At 38.9% G+C, this 7,535-nt stretch overlaps 1 long non-coding RNA gene across 1 annotated transcript; it reads right to left on the bottom strand.

Moving 5' to 3' along the window:
* Positions 1-842: 842 nt before the first annotated feature.
* LOC135452330 (uncharacterized) lies at positions 843-2,922 on the bottom strand. Its single transcript, XR_010441595.1, has 4 exons — positions 2,798-2,922; positions 2,637-2,679; positions 1,859-1,958; positions 843-1,230 (listed from the first exon to the last, which is right to left on the bottom strand). It is a non-coding gene; the product is annotated as an uncharacterized LOC135452330 (long non-coding RNA).
* Between the last annotated feature and the right edge of the window lie 4,613 nt (positions 2,923-7,535).

Here is a 7,535-nt window from a genome sequence, read left to right as displayed (position 1 = left end):
TTGCCAGCTTTCTTGTGTTGCAGATAGAAAGACTGATTGCCAAGTATGAGGGATGGGACGGATTTTTCCCATACCAACAAACTTCTCTGTGTATTTTGGTTTTGTTGGGGAAGGGTTTTTTGGGGTTTTTTTGTTTGTTTGTTTGTGGTTTTTTTAATGTTTAAGTGGTCTGACTTTTTTTGGTATTTAAACAAGCATTCCTGCAGCCTTGGGTAGCTCTGCTGTGTGAGGAGGCTGGAAGGGTCCAAAGGGGTCTGCATCCCAGTAAGACACTGACAGGATAATGTGTGTGTGTGTGTGTGTGTGTGTGTGTGTGTGTATCAGGACAAGGAATGTATTTCTGCACCTTGGCTCATTCATGTCTCACTGTGTCTTCTGTCCCTGCAGAGCCCCTTGTGATGGATCAGAAGTATGGCTGTTCCTAGATACCACTTTAGAAGGTATTATTCCCAAGTGAGATCCAGCTTTGCCAGCAGCATTGGCTAGTTTTACTCCAGGGAGATGAGCAGTTGTTAAATACAGCTACAGCATCCTCATTCAGCCAAGAACAAAGTCTCTTACCAGGTACAGGCTCTGGGCTGGCTCTGTCCACACAAATACAGCTTCATAACACATTTCTTTTGGAATTTCAGAGGATATTGAAGGTTTTCCTGTGACATTGCTAAGCTGAACTCATTTCTGAAAGGTTTCTTTAGCACTTTTATTCCACAGAGCTGTGAAGTATAACTCTGTACAAAGACAGGTAGGTTGTGCAGGAGAATAACCCACACTCTGGAGTCTGGGTGTTTGCTATTCTTGGAGTCTTGCAGAAACTTGTACAAAATCCTCTAAAGACTGCTAGTGAAATGCTGAAATTCCCCTCCCGATGATTGATAGATTTAATAGGCTCTCCAAGACTCATTCAGAACTGGCTAAACCTATCCAACAGTAACAACATTTAACATGACATACTTTCCCAGCATAGAGATAAGCAACACTTCTGAGAGGTCAAAAAGGTAGAAAATAATTTCTAACACTAAAATACTAAATGTTGCAATAGCCACAAAACTTCACAAAATTTTTTCCAACCATTCCATATAACTTAAATTTCTCTTGCAGGGATTTATTCCAGAATAGTTAGACGAGACATCAAAACTGGCCTTACAGCTCAAAGCTAGTTACAAACTTAACTACGACGACTCCAGTGTGCTTCCATAATTAGCCCATCAAACAGGGAATGTACTTGTCAGCCTGTGAATGCATATACAATTATTCAGCAATGTTTAAAGGAGCAGAGGAATAAACATGATCAAAGAGCATCCAAGAATTAGGGATATATCATTTTAATCTCTGAAAATTGCGCTACACATCAAATGCATGACAAATAGAATAAATAACAGACAAATCTGATTTATGAAGTTTGAATACCACCTAGGGGTTATGGTGACATCATGCAACAAAAAAAACCCCTGAATTTAAGATTAAATTTCACCTTCAAAATTCGCCAATTTTTATTTTCTATACATTGAAATGGATCTTAAAACTATGTCTTTCAAACTCCTCTGGCTCCTTTGTATGTTTTCATTAACTGTTCATATCCCTCACCCTGGGTTTCCAAGCTGTTGAAGAAGCCATAACGTATTATGGTAAACACAAATATTTGGTTGCCTCCACACTCTTTGATGCATATTTTCAGTGGATCACAAAACTATAGTCACTCTTCCTTATCGCTGAAACTTAGAATTTAGCAGAATTCCTTCCAGACATTTTAGGTACATGTAAATCACAGTAAATATACGAGTGATTTCTATTCTGTTTGATCATCCAATGTAAGCAGTTCTCAAACCTCACAACACTCCCCTGCTCCAAGAGCTCATACCTCTGCACAGGTGAGATAAGCTGGCGCAGTCTCTGTGGGTCCCTTTCCTCGCAGCTACACTGGCTCCTGGCTCCTGCCACATGGTATCAGCCTCTAGCATCTACACAGATATGAAAGACTCACACAACAATTCTCCTTGTTATCAGGTGTTTGGATCTTGAGCTGTTCGATTGAATTACATCAGCCATGGTGTATTTACACCAGTCGGATAACGAGGCATTTGGGCATTTTTTTGGAGTCACAGAAATGCAGAAAGAACAAAGAGGGCAATCCTCAATGCTGCCTGGTTCAAAAGCATAAATACTGGCACGCTCGTTATGTTTGTTATTATGCATGTCAAAGCAAAACAACCAGCAGGCAAAAAGCGTGTCTAGACTCTGCCTCAATTCTCTATTTCATGCTGATTAAGATGTGGCTGTCACTGTCCCTCCTACTCTTGCTTTATGTGGGATGAACCATCTCAAAACCTGGTCTGTACTACACATCTCCAGGTGGCAGGTGGGGAAGGAGATCCATGCAGCCAGAAAGGACAGTCTAGATGAAACAAGAGGATAGGAGAGTGCAGCCTCTGTGCAGTACTATCAACAGAGTTTTACACATAATGCTATTCATGGACCCAAAGTCTTGCACTTGTGAAGTTTCCGTGCAGAAAAACTGCACAAAACCATTCACATAAATAAAAGTCTACAATTAAAGAAGAAAAATGCTGTCATATCATTGTGTAATGGATGTCTGCCCCTCCTAACTAATAAAGCCCTGATACAGGACCCCAACTCACCCAGAGTCTTTCAGCTGAATCTTCATAAGCCCTTCCCTTCCACCTAAAAAAAAATTAAAAATAAATAAATAAAAAATACTCCAAACCCAAACTGTCTGGGTTTTTTGAAATAAAACCACTGAAAATGACAGAGAATAGAAATGAAATAGTTAATAAACCACCATCCTCTTTGTCCAGTGGCAAGGTGTGTTATTTTCTTCAGGCTTGTACTTTGGCCAACAGCTTTTCTATTGCAGCAAATTCGGAGTGTCTTCCCAGATCCTTGGGAGAAGCTGGGAGAGTTTCCCCACTTCAGTGCTTCAGCTGCTTGTCAGCTTCCTGCTTTCCATGGGCAGTCCAAGCACAGGTTCCACCCCCATGGTCCTCTCACTCCCTCCCTGCCAACAGCAACACCTGGGCAAATCCTTGCTCCCAGAGATGAGCAAAGGTCTCCCTGTTTTTTAAACTGTACCACATAACTCCCGTGCACCCAACAAAATAAAGGAGAGAAATGCCTTATTTTAGGCTGCCTTTCTTGGCTACCTTTTTAAAAGGAAGATGACATACATTGATGAAAAACTAGCCAGAAAACACATCAGCCAGGTGCCATCTATCACAGGTCTCCCTACCCTCAAGTAACTGACAATTCAGCTTTATTCCCTCTCCTGCCCTGTAGCTCACCATGTGCCTCAAAGCTCTCTGAAAACAGGTATTGATCCAAGATGCTGCAAGGATAGAGCCTTTTGAGCAGCTCTGTGCCATCATTTTTCCTGAGGATCTGAACATACAGAAAGGCTGGGTCAGCCCAGACTGAGCCTGGACTTAACCTGGGCAGGTGCAGGAGAGGCAGCGTCTGCCCCAGCTGAATACATCCAGGAGAGTTTCTCTGAAGACTTATTGGCATGAAACATTTGCTCTCTGAAAAGGTGTGGTTTTTATTGCTCAGCCACTCTCAACTAGATTAAGGTTTTTTTATTACCTTCATCAGCTTAGTATCTGTCACTTTCAATTTTACTGACTCATATTTAAGAATAATGTTAATTATTTTAATGTGTTTGCTGTAAATCTAGCCTATGCTAAGAGCTATAATGCAAATCATTTGCAACCTGAATCTTGAATTATAATTAAAAACAAATGCTTTGCATTGTTTGTATTTCCATAGTGTTCACAAACCACTGAGAGTTGGGGAGTGACTGCAGAAGAATTACGTCAGACACATAAGAAGACTGGCTTCCTGTCTCTAATTAAAACTAAAAACAATATTAACAAATGGATCGAAACTATGGCAGGTCCTGAATTGTTGCTTCAGACAAGTCTTCTATCAGACATGCAACACTAAACAAGGAAAAGGAAAAAACCATCAACATAAACCAGTTAATACAGATAATTTTCTTAGTGGTTTGGGGTTTTTTTCCAAATAAATACATATAATATAAAACTAACAAGTCTTAGCATCTAATCAGGTGTTACCCACTCACTTTTGGGGTGCAGGGGCACAGGCAGCAGACATTTCATAAACATTTCAGAGAATGAAAAGCTCTTGAATTTAGGAAAAAAATAATTCACTCCTCCTCAGATTTTCTAGAAGTATTTAATTCGGCTTACATTTTTCACTTTCAAAGTTTCAAATATAAAATATTATTCCCTGGGTTAAAAAGAGATAAAGTGACTAAAACATGCCTTCTAAAGAAAAAGATATTGCAGCCAATTTGTAGAGAGATTAATAGTGAGTGCAGTTACACCAGATTCTCAGAATAAGGCAAACTAAGAACTAAACATATATCACTCACTTACAAGCTGGAAAGTACTAGCTTAAAAATACCAGGTTAGAATGAGATACCAGTGACCCCAAGTCACACAGCAGCCATAAGAGAAAATACTTCCATGATGTTTTAGGGGCTGGGTTTTAGAAATAAGCAGTTGGAAAAACATTCTATAAAATGTTAAGCAAGAAAAGATAGTCAAGAATAAATAGGTAGCTGTGGGTAGGATTTTGCCATCTGCTGAGGAATTAAATACAAGGAACTGATAGCATAGAAGTCCTGTTTTCCCTACTTGTGGTGTCACCCAGCTGAGAACCTCACAGCTATGGCTTGATCCAGAACTCTGGAGCTTGCTGTTATCACTTTTTTCACAAATTTTGATTAAAACCTCATTTTCAGAGATGCACAGGGAATCACAATTGGGCCCTTCTCTTTCACAGCTGTTTGTAATGCGTTGGTCTCTACCTCTGAGAGTACAGAGAAGTGACCTGACTTACTGTGTTGCAGTAAGTTTATGTGATAAAATAAATCAAACCAAAGACCCTGATCCTCAACATTTCTACCAGGAAAATAGAAAGTAAGTAGCACTTTGATATGTAGAGCAATAAAATAGTGTTTTTCTACTTGTCACCTTTACCAAAGGACATATATTTGGATTGGACATGCATCTGAACCACTGTATTATCATTCCCAAGCCTGTGTGATCTGTTGAGTTGGGAACCATGTAACAGGGAATTTCAGGTTTTGCTGTTATTAGAAAAGTTTTTAAGATGTTCCTCTATACAGAGACAGTCGTGTGTGACACCATGTACAGATGTGCATCTCAAGAAGCTCTAATCTATAGACTTTATTGTCTGAGAAAGAAAAAGTCTAGAAAAAAATCTTCTTTTGAAAATAGTGTATAGCTTAATTTTCCACCCTGTACTTACAGCCCTAAATCTGGAAGAAAATTCCTACCTCACTTTTATATATCTTGGAGAATGAAATATCAAGAGAATGCCTGTAACAGTGTTCCCAAACTGAGAGGTTCTGGGAGCAACTCACTTGATCCAGAATTTCAGATAATGGGATCTCAGAGGCAAGCTCACTGCCTGAAGAGCGAAGGGGAAGCATAGGCAGGATGTCTCCTTGAAATAATTTTGTGGGTTTGGTGCCAGATTTATTACATTAGTGTGGTCTAAAGTGTTTTTCTATGCCAGACTGGTAACAATGCCCATGTTCACTTTCACAAATACAGAAGTTTGAGGTGGATAGTTACTAGAGGTTACTGCTGGTAAATCCCATTTGAACTGGGTATTGACACCAAATACTTTCTTGTCATTTGGATAAAGATGGGGGACACCTGAGGTGCAAGCCTGAATCTCCCCAAATGCAGGCTATCTAGTCCAATACCTTGCCCTATACAGCCCTACCACATGGAAGGACTGTTCTTGACAAGCTATCCCTAGCAAGTTTGCTACTCCTGTGGCTAAAACCACAGTGACCTCGCCCAATCTGCTGTCTTTTCAGGCCAATCCCACACTGCAGAACAGCCAAGGTCAGTCACAATGTCCTCAATGAAGCCTCACAAGAGAAGAAGCAATACCCTTTCTTTCCTTATTCCTTCCTCCTCTATTCCCTTTTCTGTTTTCACTCCTCAGGAGTACTGGGGTATACGTGCTTTGTAACTTCCACTGTACAGCAGAGTCTTCTTTTGTTTCCTTATCCCACAATCAATCAGGCAGTGAAAATAATTCTGCTTCTAGATCAACATAAAATTACTAGAGTAATTAATCTTGTTTCAAATTCTGGCCATCTGTACAGAATCTCAAAAGACAGGTGCTTAAAATTATCTTTGAGAATACCTGTGGAAAAAATACTGATCATCCAGCTATTTGCATAGCTACCACATTAAACACAGAGAGGGGGAGCTTTGAAAATTCTGGCATAGATTTCAATGCTCTCTGCAATAATCTTAGATAAATTGCATTCTGCCTGTGCTTCAAAACCCCACTTCAAACACTTGTGCCAGCAAAATGCTGCCATTTTAATTCTGAGCAAACAGTGGATCACCTGCTGAGTCCAATGTTAGGTCTAAAGTTTTCTGTCATTTAAAAGCAGTCTTCTGACTTAAATATAAAATCAGTGGCTTACACAGTGAATCATTATAAATCTCTTGCAAGCTTTTAAATCAATCAGTCAAGCTTAGAAAGCAGTGATTTGGAGTGATTTGGAGAATCATAGCTCTGAGGCTTTGAGGCCTTTTTGTACAAGAGTAATAAAAGTAAACCATTTTGTAGCTTTTACATGTAGTGGTTAGTTTGTTTTTTACTTCCCAAGGACTACTCAGGTTTGACTAAGTAGATTTCCCACAGTATTTGGGGGGAAAAATCCACTATTTAATATTTTTAAACCATAAAAGGGAGACTAACACTCAGAAAAAAATAATTTTTGTTCTCCTGAAATATAAAACATGATCTAAAATTATCCTTTATGCCGAAGATGTGTTATTTTCTGGCTGATCATTAAGATTGAATATCCTAGATGCTTTTTAGTGCAAGATTAGACAAATAATTGCTACACTGATCGCAAAAGTACTGTCACCTAGAATTAAGGATGCTTAGCACTTTCCATAAATACAACACTCTTTCCAGCTGCTCTAAACTTTGGAAAAGCTGAATTATGAAGTTGTAATTTTCTATTCCTCTGCCCGGCTATAGCATGTTTGTCAGAGAGAAGCAGAAATTCAGCAAAGGGATTTGGGAATTTTTCAGAATAGGGGTAGAGAAAAATTTTTATTCATGAAAGCTGTATTTGACTTCATACAGCTTCCACTAATTTTCTCATTTGTCTAAGGACCAAAAGACACTAATTGTGCTTTTTAGTTGCCCTCATAACTCCTAAGTACTGGATGAAAAATGTATCTTTGTGATGAGAGGTATAATGTTTGATTTGTTCTGTCTATTCTTAATTTTGTGTGTGCTTAAACATATATATTTATGTGTGTCTACATTATTTAAATATACATGTATGCATGTGCATAGGCAAATGCAAATAATATCTATGCAAGTGTTGTGTTTATTTTTCTTTTATACTGTTACAAAAGTTGTGTCTAAGCAATAGAAAGGAAGGCTGCCTGTTCATTTTTTTCAGAGGTGAAAAAAATGGCTGTACCCAG

This window comes from Zonotrichia leucophrys, chromosome 1 (assembly GCF_028769735.1).
Source record: "Zonotrichia leucophrys gambelii isolate GWCS_2022_RI chromosome 1, RI_Zleu_2.0, whole genome shotgun sequence".
Classification (NCBI taxonomy): domain Eukaryota; kingdom Metazoa; phylum Chordata; class Aves; order Passeriformes; family Passerellidae; genus Zonotrichia; species Zonotrichia leucophrys.
Note: the sequence above shows the minus strand (reverse complement) of the source record. Positions and strands in the feature narration are given on the sequence as shown.